The sequence below is a fragment of the Manduca sexta genome, chromosome 18 (assembly GCF_014839805.1).
Source record: "Manduca sexta isolate Smith_Timp_Sample1 chromosome 18, JHU_Msex_v1.0, whole genome shotgun sequence".
Taxonomy (NCBI): domain Eukaryota; kingdom Metazoa; phylum Arthropoda; class Insecta; order Lepidoptera; family Sphingidae; genus Manduca; species Manduca sexta.
The window spans coordinates 1,876,442-1,889,116 of record NC_051132.1 but is presented as its reverse complement, the minus strand read 5'-3'; the positions used below and the strand labels follow the sequence as shown (position 1 = coordinate 1,889,116).

The window sequence follows — 12,675 nt, the reverse complement described above, 5'->3', positions numbered from 1 at the left end:
CCATGTGAAAATAGAAAAACAAAAATTCACAAGACGTTGTTACAATAGTAGAAGGATCTAAAATTTCTAGATTGACATAATTAATTAACCCTGCTTCTCAAACTAGGCAAGCCTGTATCTTGAGAGACAGTGTATTATGCTGGCCTCTTACTGGTTAAGTATGTAAGTTTAGGAACTTTTACTACACTTATTAGGTAGCAAAATCAGTTCCTCAATGTAAAACGTGGTCAGCATTTTGTCTAGTTATTATCTATTTATATAGTGATAACTAGCATAATCTAGACTAAGATCTAAATATTCTCTAAATCTAGACTAGTTTTAAATACTCTTAGTAGTAAAATAGCCTCGTACCTAGCAGCGGGACAGTATTTAATGCATATTATGTAACACATGACTGCCTCGGTGGCGTAGTTGTATTGCATGTCCGGTACAATAGCGCTCTGAGGTCCTGGGTTCGAATCCCGTGTCGGGCGAAGTGATATTTGGGTTTTTCTGCTCAGTATCAGCCCGGAGTCTGGAATTTGTGCCCGATATGGCGTTAGGCTCGCCCCCTATCACATCATGGGACGGAACATACTTGGCGAAAAGTGGGTGCCCTAGTTGCGCCTCTGCATACTCCTTCGGGGATAAATGCGTCATTTTATGTATGTAACACATACATCATATTACAATGTAAGCGAACTAGAAACAAACAAGAAATTGCAGTTTAGTTTTCGCGTTAATAGTGGCACCGACATATTTATATCGGTCTTCAAAATTACAAGGTATTATAATATTTTTTTTAATACGGACACGGGAAAGTGAGTCCACTGCACCTGATGGTAAGTGGAGTGCTGTCCAATAGAATGTCGACTGACGAGAGATGATTACCCTTCGACAGTCGACACAATTATGCCGGCCTGTTGGAACCGGATATACACAGGCTTATCCCGGAACGCGACCCTCACGTTGGCCACTATGGTGGGTTTTAACACCTTGTGTACTGTGGTTGCTATCCAGGCGGGTAGGAATCTAGAAAAAAAAACGCGTTTATACTATAAATTATTACAGCAGCTTGATACAAATTATCTAGCAACACGAGTCACTGACAAAAACCATGAACCCCATTAAATTGAAACATAATTTTGATTTTACGACATGTTTACAAAAATATGTTAATAATTAAATTATAATTAAAAATAATGATTACACAAAAGATACGGCGTGTAATTAAATACGCAGAATATAGATAAGTTCGACGTGAACTCGTAACTTTATCTAATTTGTTTTTTAAACGATTACTCGACTCTTATGAGGATAATGTGTCGCGGTATTAAATCAAATGAATTATGAAATATGGTGGACTTGTTTTTTGTTATTGATAGCAGTGACTATGTAATTAAGTTATTTATTTATGTTTTTGGTATAACAGGGCTGCAAATACTTTGGCAAACCTGCCTTAATTCCAGTACGGTAGAACAAAATATAGAGTTTGATTTGTAATAGGTGTGTAAAAATATACATATTAGACACGTTGTAAATAAGAGTGTTCTTAGCTAAGATTTTCGTCACAATTTCTAAATGCTAGCATATTGATTAAGAGTATGATAATGTTGACTTTCAAATTTTATTTTATTATTGATAACGTCTACTGCATTTTGGTAATAACATGCATTTTGGTTATAATATGTTTTAATATCAGTTAAACATTACCCATTCGGGGTAAATACACGACTGAACGAAGTATTCCTTTTTTTGCCAAACAGCTCGAGTAATAAATTAGTTTGTACACCAACGCCATCTATTAATGATTTTTAAAAACGCCTTATGCAAATGTCTTGAAGTTCATTCGTTTCTAAATAGCTCTGCATTGCCGCAGTGTCGTTACTTATATAAGCGGAATTTTAACTAAACGTTCTTCGCTACGTCAAATGTATTTTACATGATCGTAAATAGTATAAAATTAAGTAAAATTATATGAAACAGGCGTCTCATAAATGTTATCTAATAGCCCCGTCCTTTTCCTGTCAAGTGTTATCACACAATCGAGTCTGATACAAGTAAATAATAAAGTGAAAAACCGACAAAAGCGAAACAATGAAATCGTGCTAAAAGTATCAAGCGTTGCGTTTAATTGTTCGAAACCGAGCGAAAAAAACTTATAATTACTGGATCATTAGGCGCGTGGCGTGTGTGCGAGTGTGTAGCGACAGGAAAAATGCGATAGTCATCGCTGATTGTGATTTTATTCATATTTCTTGTATTCGTACAACTTCGTAGGAAGAGCACGATTTTTTTGGTATCTGTTGTCTATCATAGAAGTGTTTATGTTCAAGGGAGAATGATATGTAGCACACGGCGAGCATGCCATTTAATATTCTATGTTTAATAAATTCGATATCTCTTATAACCATTTTTGTCCAACACAAACCATCATGCTAATTCCCCAATGAATGTCAATCTGCATAAATATTTCAATTAAATTCACATAAAATTTTAATTATATTAAAATACGCGAAGTTAATGCGGCCGATAAATAATGTTAATTATAAATAATTGTATTGCTGACCGTACTTACCGTAATGTAAGCAACACGCCGTCTGGGTGTGGTCGTTAATAAACGTTACCTAGTTTCTAAATCTACATTCATACCGTTTTTATACCATCGGCCCGATTTATAATGTGCTGGTAATGATAGTTGGAATCGTTTATTTTATGGTCATAATTAATATTTGATATATTTCATATATTATGTGCCAGTTATTGCGTTGTCTTCGTACAACAGGTATTACTGGCACTGGTTAGTTTATTTTGAATTTCGAACGCATTTTGATATAACTAGGTCAAGAGACGAGTGTCGTTTGAAATGCTGTAACAGCTATGGATTCTTTTGTATTTTTTAATCAAACATAACCTTGAATTATAAAGGAGAAAATATTATAAATATAAGACTTGGAAAAAGATAATCACCACCTTAAACGAAATATTTAAATAAAAGATCAAAATTCTCCAAATATTTGGAATACTAATGTCTCCAATGGCCAAACTTCAGCAAGTATTTAAACGTAAGTGCTTACCGTAATCTGTGTGTTGAAGTTGCTACTAGAAATTCGACCCCATTAGTCACAGTCGCTAGGTCAGGAAGCGATTAAATCTAGACATAGTTTAGCTAATTTCTCTAGTGTAAGTGTTATAGGCGCCTCACTGGTCGACAAGTAATGTACTTGCTCTAGGAACTGGTTAGGATATTTTTTTTAAGGGCACGGCAGTCACTTCACTCCACCTGATGGTGACTGACGAGAGATGATTACCCCTAGGCAGTCGACACAATTATGCTGGCCTGTTGGAATGATATATACAGACTGATCCCAGAACGTGACACACTTATGTAGGGTAGTATGGCAGGTTTTAACGCCTATCGTACGGGGGTAGCTATTTGGGTGGATATAAAATACATCCTACCACCAGCAAAAGGTTCTGGTTTTCATCACTAGCCTATAAAAGATTTTATTTATTCGGTTGAAACACATGCGAGTTTCTCAGCAATCACAATAGTGTATAAGTTACATCTCTGTTTATTCACCTAAAGATAGGTACAGATTATTTACTGGTAATCAGTCTCTTAAGGGACCGTCTGTGACGAGCTTTGTGGATTGCGCAATACTTTATAATTCAGTTGTATCAGTTGCCATCAGTCGAGCGACTTGCTCGTCTTTTCATTCAACTGCAAAAATTACATGTTACCTTTCAATACTAGTTATTCATGCCCACTGTGTTGTCATTGTCCGCACCTGATGGTAGTTCTGTATATCGACCAAGGACACGAAGGTGTTTTGTTGTTTCAGTCCAGATACCACAGCACCTGTCCGACCTTGGTATTAAAACTTGATATTTTAATCCATTAGCAATATACTAAGACCTAAATTAATATTTATATGCGTTCCATCGAACAAATTAAATGCCTTGCAGCTGTGTTAACCCTAATCGGACCTCTAACGGAAAGGTCTTCGGGCTAATCTGAATAATTAAACGATGTAAGAACCTACTTCCTATCACAACCTTGAAGGTATCTAACGTAGGCCCAAATATCTAATATAATAATGATAACAGCTCCGTATTATGTATAGTCCTACTGCTGGGCACGTTCCTCCTCTACTACTGGTAGCGATTAGACCTTAGTCCACTACGCTCGCCTAGTGCTGGTTGGCAGAGTTGTACCCTCAAAATTCTTAAAGAGCACTTCTAAGGTATGCAGGTTTCATCACAAAGTTTTCTTTCGCCGTTGAAGCAAACAAGCATCCCCAAAGAATACACACATTCCTCTCGGCAGTCCGTTTCTCTCAAATAAGCTATCCCCATTTTTACCAAATACATCCCATTACTTAATTCCTTACATCCATGCAAATCCATGATTCTTCTAATAGTAGTTTAGGGGCGATGGAAACAACATACATAACATCACGTGATGAAAAAGGTTGATAGACACTGCGATATATTTTTTCACTTCATTGCAATGTGTTTATTTCATCGATATGTATCTTGTAACAGATACAACATGAAGCAATGTTTTTTCAACTCGTGTTGAACAAATGTACTCAACAAACCAACTTTACATTTCAACAAATTACCGGCGGTAAAAATTTTCACGCAATCGCCATTTTTTTCTTGCAAATAATGAATTCCTATTCAATGTTAATTAGTTCGGTGCGTGGGGCGGCTAATTCAATTATAATGTTACCGCTTAATTGTTCTCAGTTTGCATTGTCGTGTACACATGTTCAGATTATTGATTTAATACGTTTTTATGCATATTCACAGTTATGTGAGCATTTGCGCTATTATGTTACAACGCCATCTGTTAATGTGTTTGTTGAAACCGGTTGCTGTTTTTTGTATTTTGCTGTTCTAATATTTATGAAGTTTATTCTTAAGTTATTTTCTGTATCCTCAGTCTAGTGGCAGCATCTAGCGTTTAAGTACGTTTTTGGTTCGATTTTCAGGTAGAGCAACAATGACTGTATATATTATTTTTATATGGCTAGGATTTAAGGCAGAGTAAGATTGCTTAAATAGAGTTGACTTTGGGCACGCGGCCGTATATAAAAATGAAACACTGAAACAAATATACTCCACAATATTATGCGTTAAAAGGTGTTGGCACTACATTGACGTAGGATAAATGCAAGACCACGACAATTATATACTTTTTTAGATATATTTATTGCAACTAGAATGTGACCTTGTACTTATAATTATTATCCAATTAATTTATTATACTCAAACTTCTTTTGATAAAAATAAAAAATATATTAGATTGTCATATCGCTGGGCTTGGGCCTCATCTACATCTGAGAGGGTTTAAGCCTTAGTAGATAAAGCTTGCATAGTGCGATTGGCAGACTTCACACAGTCACTTCAAGTTTTTGTTTTGTAAATATTATAACTAAACGTATCCTCGAATCAACATGATCCAGCGCAGGTTGAGATCAGGGAAAAATGAGGGAAAAATGTTTGCGGGTTAGGTAATTATCTTGTGAATAGCTGAGAAGCTATTCACAAGATAATTACCTAACCCGCAAACATTTTTTTTCTGGCTGTAAATATAAACTCTCGTGCATAGACGTCTTCACAACATTATGCTAATCGTCGCGCATACCTTGGTGCATTCGAAAACAAACGTAATGCCAACCGCACAAAAACAACCTGTCAATATGTCAGTTGGAAAAAATATTGTAATCGGTATAATTAGTCGAGTTTTTCTCATATCGACAGCGTAAGCCTGGAGTATTGTTAATTGTTAGAAAACTAAATATAGTAGCAAAAACCGACTGCACACATCATTACAGGCGCGGTAGGAAATTAGCGGGCGGCTAATCGGCTCTATGCAACAATGCGCGCGCAAAAAAACATTGTGCTGATTCACACTGACAGTTCGGTTTGAAATGTTTTGACGGTCAAGCAATGATGCGTTGCGTTGGGTCCAAAGACGTAATATATATGATAATACTGCTGAGTTGCATTGCTTTAAGTCTTCGGCCAGATTTTCCACCGTTAAGACAAGTCAAAATATTCGATCAGGCAGTTGATAGATTAATGGTTATTGGTGTCTATGGATGGACATGTGTGAATAGCTCAGAGATCTTACTATTTCTATTACTTTCATATACTTCGATAACTTAATTAATAAATTTCAATCATTCAATTCTTAAGTAAACGCTGATTGGCAATACCCAACTGATTAAATAAGAACTAAACTCTTATCAAACTTTCAATTCCATCAAGCTGTCAATACGAACTGAAGGTGTGACACACGCGTTCTTCAATAAAAAACTGTTATTTTTTCACGCGATGGTGGCACCGCATTACAGTCAATACGTCGCAATTGTTCGCAATTAACATACAGAATTATAGAGTAATGAGCCTTAGCTGCGGTTAATTTATCACACTTTGATGAGTCGTGTTCGTATTTTTTATTCTATGGTGCGTAATTTGTGTTATATTTGGGGGGTTTTATTAATAGATATGGCAATAGGCTTGGTGGTGAGCAAGTAGGTAAACTGTAGCGTTGTCCGTTAATAATTTTTTGCATTTTGTCTAAATAAAATACTTTGTTTTTTGTTTGAAGTATGTTGTGGTTAGAACAATAGAATGGGTTTTTAAGTGCTGCCTTGAGGGGTTATATTAATTTAAACAATTAAAATCATAAATTTTGAAATAATTCACACCATGTTTATTGTTCATTTGTCTAATCATTAATTCATACAAAATTATAGCACCTAGTATTATTGTCATACAATAATTATTTCTTAAGTTTGGGGTCCCGTCCCCCATAATATTCTGAGTCCGGCCCAGGCTCACTCAAGTGGCGAATGATTGAGCTGTATTGCAGCGTATCGCGGGAGAGGAATTCTTGTGTAGAAAATTAAATTACGCCGATTTATAAGACTTTTTCTGCCACTCATACATCAATTGTGGAAGTTTCTTTCAAATTGTCTAGATTAATTGTAATTCAAAGGTTTGTAGGTATTAATGTGGTATAAAACCGAGTAGTTATCATCGAAAAACAGGTAAAGACACTAGTGGATTCAGTTTTCGTGATAGTGCGAACTTGTTGTCTCTATTTAAATTTAATGACCGACATCAATTTTAGTTGCTCCAAATGGACATCGATGTCAGAACTTCAGAGTTTTTCTTTTTTTTTAAACGTGCACAAGTGTCTCCAGTGCATCTGATGATATGTGGAGTTGGGTCCAATAGAATGTCGACTAAGGATAAATGATTACCCTTGGCAGTTAACACAATTATGACGGCATGTTGGAACTGGATATATACAAGCTAATCCCGGAATACGACATACTTACGTGGCCATTATGGCGGGTTTTAACACTTTTGCACGGTGGTCGCTATCCGGGCGGATATGAAATATATCCAACCACCAGCAATGCAATAAAAGTGCGCTGCTAAAAAAACAAAAAAACGTTATGTTTATATCACAATGGTTATTAGAAGAAAATATAACTTGTCAATATTTTGAAATACATTTAAATGAGATAATATTCAATCTCAGAATATTTAACGTATTTTTTAAATTCAAAATCAATCTATATTTCTAAAGAATCCTGCTCCATACAGCTTGTCAGGATTTTTTTTATCGGCCAGTCAAAACATCCATGGAGGTTTTTCAAAAGCATTTTTTACTCATCCGAGCAAAGGCAACATGACGCACTGCCAACAGGTTATGATACGAGTAATTTTATATTATTAAGCAAATTACAAGCAGCTGTCCGGTCCGTGCGTCTGTATGCATGATGTTATTAAATATGAAATGTTTACAGTACATAATTTGATTATTGGAACTTGTGAAAATATGGTTCGGCTGTGTGGTTTTTGTTCAAGTTCATATTGTAAATGAATTTTAACAATTACTATAATATAAAAATTTTAATATTTTTTTCCATGAACCCATGTAATACTATTAAATGTAATAAAATGTTTTTTGTGAAACCATAATTATCACTTTTAATAGCATTTTGATATCTCGTAGCTTGTTAAAACACCCAGATATATCCCCAAAAATGTCTCAGCTCTCAACCCATCCCACGGTTATCTGGCTCGATAACTCTTCCGCGCATGCGCGTCGGCAAGGGGCGTAGCTCCAACGCCCCTCCAAGGCGCCATCCCTCATGCAGGGGTGAATGTCAACAAAGGGCCGCTTGAGATGATACTTTTATAAATTGTGCTGATTTTTTAACTGGTCTCGCTCCCGGTTTTATGGGTCGTATTTGGGATGAGGTGTGGGGGTCTGACTCCCGTACTCCCTGCTACATAGCGTCTTTCGTTATCGCTTAAAACTGACAATAAAAAAGGATCTATTTTTTAAGATTTATTTAATAATGTAAGATAATTATCCAATAGTATATAATATAATTATAATTATAACACTAGCTCTAACAGAACAAAAGTTGAAAACAATATTTTTGTAAACTACAGAACAACGAATGCTATAAACATTAGGTACTGACAATTGACAATATATAATTAAAACTTTTCTATTCCACAGTCTGTATATTAAAAAAGTAACGGGACTAAACCATAGTACCTAGTCTCCAGGCCTATTTAAAGATTTCCACGTCGATTTCTCATTCAGAATGCATTCTCTATCAGCTATAATTCTTTCAATGCACCACGTAATTCACTGTAGCCTCCGTCTCAGGAATAAATATGGCGCGTATTAATAAATTATCCATATATTTTTAATGTGCTATATTTATATGATAATTGTTTATTTGTGAGTATGTACAGGAAACGAGACAATGTGGTAATGAGGAAATGGAATCGGTTTCCGGTTTTCATCTATTTACTATTTCTCAATTGGGCAGATAATGAGGTGTGCTTAGAATAAAATGGGTGGGTTAATATTGTTTTATGAAATCGCATATAATTTCAGGGAAATATGAATACAGTGAGCTAGATAGAATTTCTTGTTAATTTTGTATTCTTATTATTTTTTCCAGTTTCCACTTATTTATGATAAGGGTTGTCGTAAACGAATTGTTAATTTCGCTTAAATTCGATTTTAGGAAAACATAATAAGTAATTATGATTCGTAATAAAAACTACCCGATATCGTTACGTTTAAGAATAACGTTTCTAGAGTTATTAACTTTTGAAATTCCCAGCGCATGACTGGGTCTCGTGACCCCCACGACCCGCCACGCAGTCCGCGCCTGCGTCAGGAACAATGTGTGTGGTTACCTTAACAATTCAGTTTTATTGCACGCATGTAAGGCGGTGGTCGCGTTTCATGTTTCCTGTAGTAAAATCATAATTATAGCGGTTTTTTTACGTTACTTCGTCCGTGTCGTTGACCCCCGCGCTTTATTTGGAACCATGGGTTTATTCGAACATTGAAAGGAAATATAAATAGTTAATTTTATTTAATTCTTAGACTATAAGCTTTTCATATCGGCTAATAAAATAATAAGATTGGTTTTCTTTCCTTAAACTCTACATTTCAATTTTGTTTGTTGGGCCAAATCTATAAAAGTAATGGAGTTATTTAAAAGAATTATTGAGAGGCATTAGGCCATAATCCACCACGCTGGCTTGGTGCGAATTGGTAGACTTCACACACCCTCAAAATTCTTATAGAGAACTTTCAAGTAGTATAGTTTCCCTCGCGATGTTTTCTTTCACCGTTAAAGCAAGCGATAATTCACAAAGAATACTCACATAACTTTACAAAAGTCTGAAGTGCGTGCCCTTGGGTTTGAACCTGTGGACATTCGTCTTCGGTATACTAAGATTAAATAATCTGAACATACCACAAGACTTGAACTCCTCAAAGTTGGAGACATAACTCTCCCTAGTCACAACAATACATTCGGCACACGCGGCGCCGCCCGCCGGTAATGGACACCGGAAGCGTACCATTTTCTCGCTTCCCTTCATAGCTTGGAAATGCATGACTTGTCATGATTAGATTGATAGCTTTGAGATTTTCATTGCTTTCCGTCGGCATCCAAAACTAACACTTAGGCCCTGTTTCACAACGGATGCTACTCATTAAATAAATGTATTAACCGACCAAATAGTGAACACTCTAATCTATGCTCCCAAATAAATGGTAATAAAATGAGTACTATCTAATTTAGTTGTTTAATATGATAACTGTCGGATAAAGTTTACTTAAAACTTGTGAAACAGGCCCCAAGACTACATAATTTAGGTATTTTTTTACTTACAGGATATAACCTATTTTTTTTTAAAGTGATTATCATTCAACAAAGTTTGTTCAGGCTTTCATGACTTAAGAGCGGCGTGCGCGGCACCTTATCCATTTATATTCAAAAAGACTTAGATTTACCAATACGTATTTTAATTTTATTACAATTATTTTAGCCTTTGTTTTTGTAGAACATTGTAGCTAGTAATTTCTGTACATAATTAGACTTAACATCTCATGTCTCAGGATGGCGAGCGCAGTGGAATACCAAACAATACTATGTAATTCGCTTACCATCAGGCTAATGACAAGCTTGTCTCGTCGTTCACAGCAATAAAAAAAGCCTATTCGTCCGATCTTGTAGTACTTAGATCTTCATATCTCAGGTACTATAATTGCATTAGGTCGTGTGACCTGGGGCGGAAACGCGCGCGAGCGAGGGCTGTTACCGCTTCCTCTACATTATCCATTTATTTATACGATACTATCAGTTTTCAGGGCTTAAAATAGTGCCCGGTTTGGTTTCTTAAAACGTTTAGATGTTAGTAAGAACAAACTTTGTTGTGTTAGTGTACGTTACATTGAAAATGCCATTAAAATAAATTGATAAGTGGTTTGGTTTCGAAAATATCTGCATTCAATCCGTAAACACCGTTAAAGATATTGTTTTGATACAATTATTAGAGATTCTATAAGAAAGTTATTCGTCTGATAGAATCGGACACAAAATTTTACGATCAAAAGTAGGCCCTTAGTAGTTTATGAAATAAATACATTACCTAAGTATATTACGCAATAAACAATTTAGAATAATATAAGTATTTAAAATATAAAAGCGCTGTAACTATTAATCATCAATAAAACCAAACACAAATAACTGTGGGTATTTCGTCACGTAGATCACAAGTACCCACGAACTTATAACTATTGATTACGATACAAAAGGGAGCAGTAATTTCTAAAGCTTACATTCATCAGCAGAACTTACTGCGCGTTACTTAACCCGTACCCAATTACGGCTAACAAAGCCGGTCGTTAGAGACCACCAATTGATCTTTCGAAACTACCGTATTAAATGACGTATAGCTGTCTCTTTCGCACTTACAGCAATCCCCATATCCCAAAAGACACCCGAAAAATCGCGAAATGTCTAACAACCCCAATTTGTCGTCTCTTTCCCGCGATCGTCCCTCCCTCTCCCACGTAATGGGTCGACAATAAAGTAATATACAGATAAATAGCTTTCCGCTTAAATTTTGGCCCAATTCACACTGGACGTAATTGCGTATCTCCCCTCTTTATTACCCTCCCTTTCTACCCAATTACAGCGTATCGCCATCTCTGTTTAACCCGCGGGTATCTTAATCGGGGACATAAGTAGTTAATCGCATTTCGGGGGTAGTGAATACCCTATTTATTTAGCGTCGGTATTTGTCCCCTTTTCGTATTAAAACGATTGTTTGCGGAGACTTATGACTTTTGCAGTGGACCAGTTTTACTAGACCCGTATCACTGGGTTATTTAGTTTAACGAGGTCTCATTTTAAACTTGCACGGTTAATGGCAGCAGATGCGCCATTGTACGCTGAATAAAACCAATTAAACTTTATTGTTGTGTTATGGGGTGAAGTTTGGAGCATTAAATTTGCATCAGAATGTGATAATTGTTTAATCGTTTGTTGTTTAGCATTAAAATTGGATTTATGGGCGTTTTGTGTGGATATGAAAGCTGTAAACTCGCGCGTCGTAATGTTTTTCTTAGAAATGCGTGGGCGGAGACCGACTCAGAGATAATTATCTACTTGGCTTGCTAGAGTTTTTTGCTTGTTATTTTTTTATTCTTTTGTAATAGGCCCTTTCATAAATAATAAGCCTATGTTAAATACCAATGAGCAGCTAATTCGAATATAAACGCCAACGCTTTCCGTTATTTAGTAACTTGTTTTCATTGAAAAACTTATTATCTTATAATGCTTTCAAAATTAGATGTTATTATACTGTCTATCCATATGTTTTAAATAATAAATTAAAGTCTTTAAAGGTTTATTTTATGCAACGAAACAAATGTTTATTTCGAGTCTATATTTAAGCAGAGTGAAACTTTTGTAACACAAAAATAATAGCATCTTTTGCGTAATCAAGATTATACAGGGCTATTTTGACATTGCGTTAGGTACTAAATAAAACCACATAATAATCTTCTTGGAAATAACGCTTTACAATAAGTTCCTCGAATTGTAGATGTAAAATAACAAAAGCGAAGTTTGGAACAAAATAAATATTAATAAAAAGTAATTTTAATTTTACATGTTCTATTGCTACTAATATAATTCAAGAGAATTCGTCGCAGTGGCAACATCACACTTACAGTCAGAAATTCACTCTCACATATACTATATTCGCACTAAACTACAAAATGATCAAAAAATCTGAAAAGTGAAACCGAGATTTTCGTTAACAATATTCGTTATT

The 12,675-nt window shown here is 35.4% G+C and overlaps 1 protein-coding gene across 1 annotated transcript in view; it reads left to right on the top strand.

Moving 5' to 3' along the window:
• The window catches only part of LOC115447108 (homeotic protein empty spiracles), a 34,400-nt gene that overhangs the window by 15,585 nt on the left and 6,140 nt on the right, over positions 1–12,675 (top strand). The gene's annotated exons all lie outside the window — the stretch shown is intronic.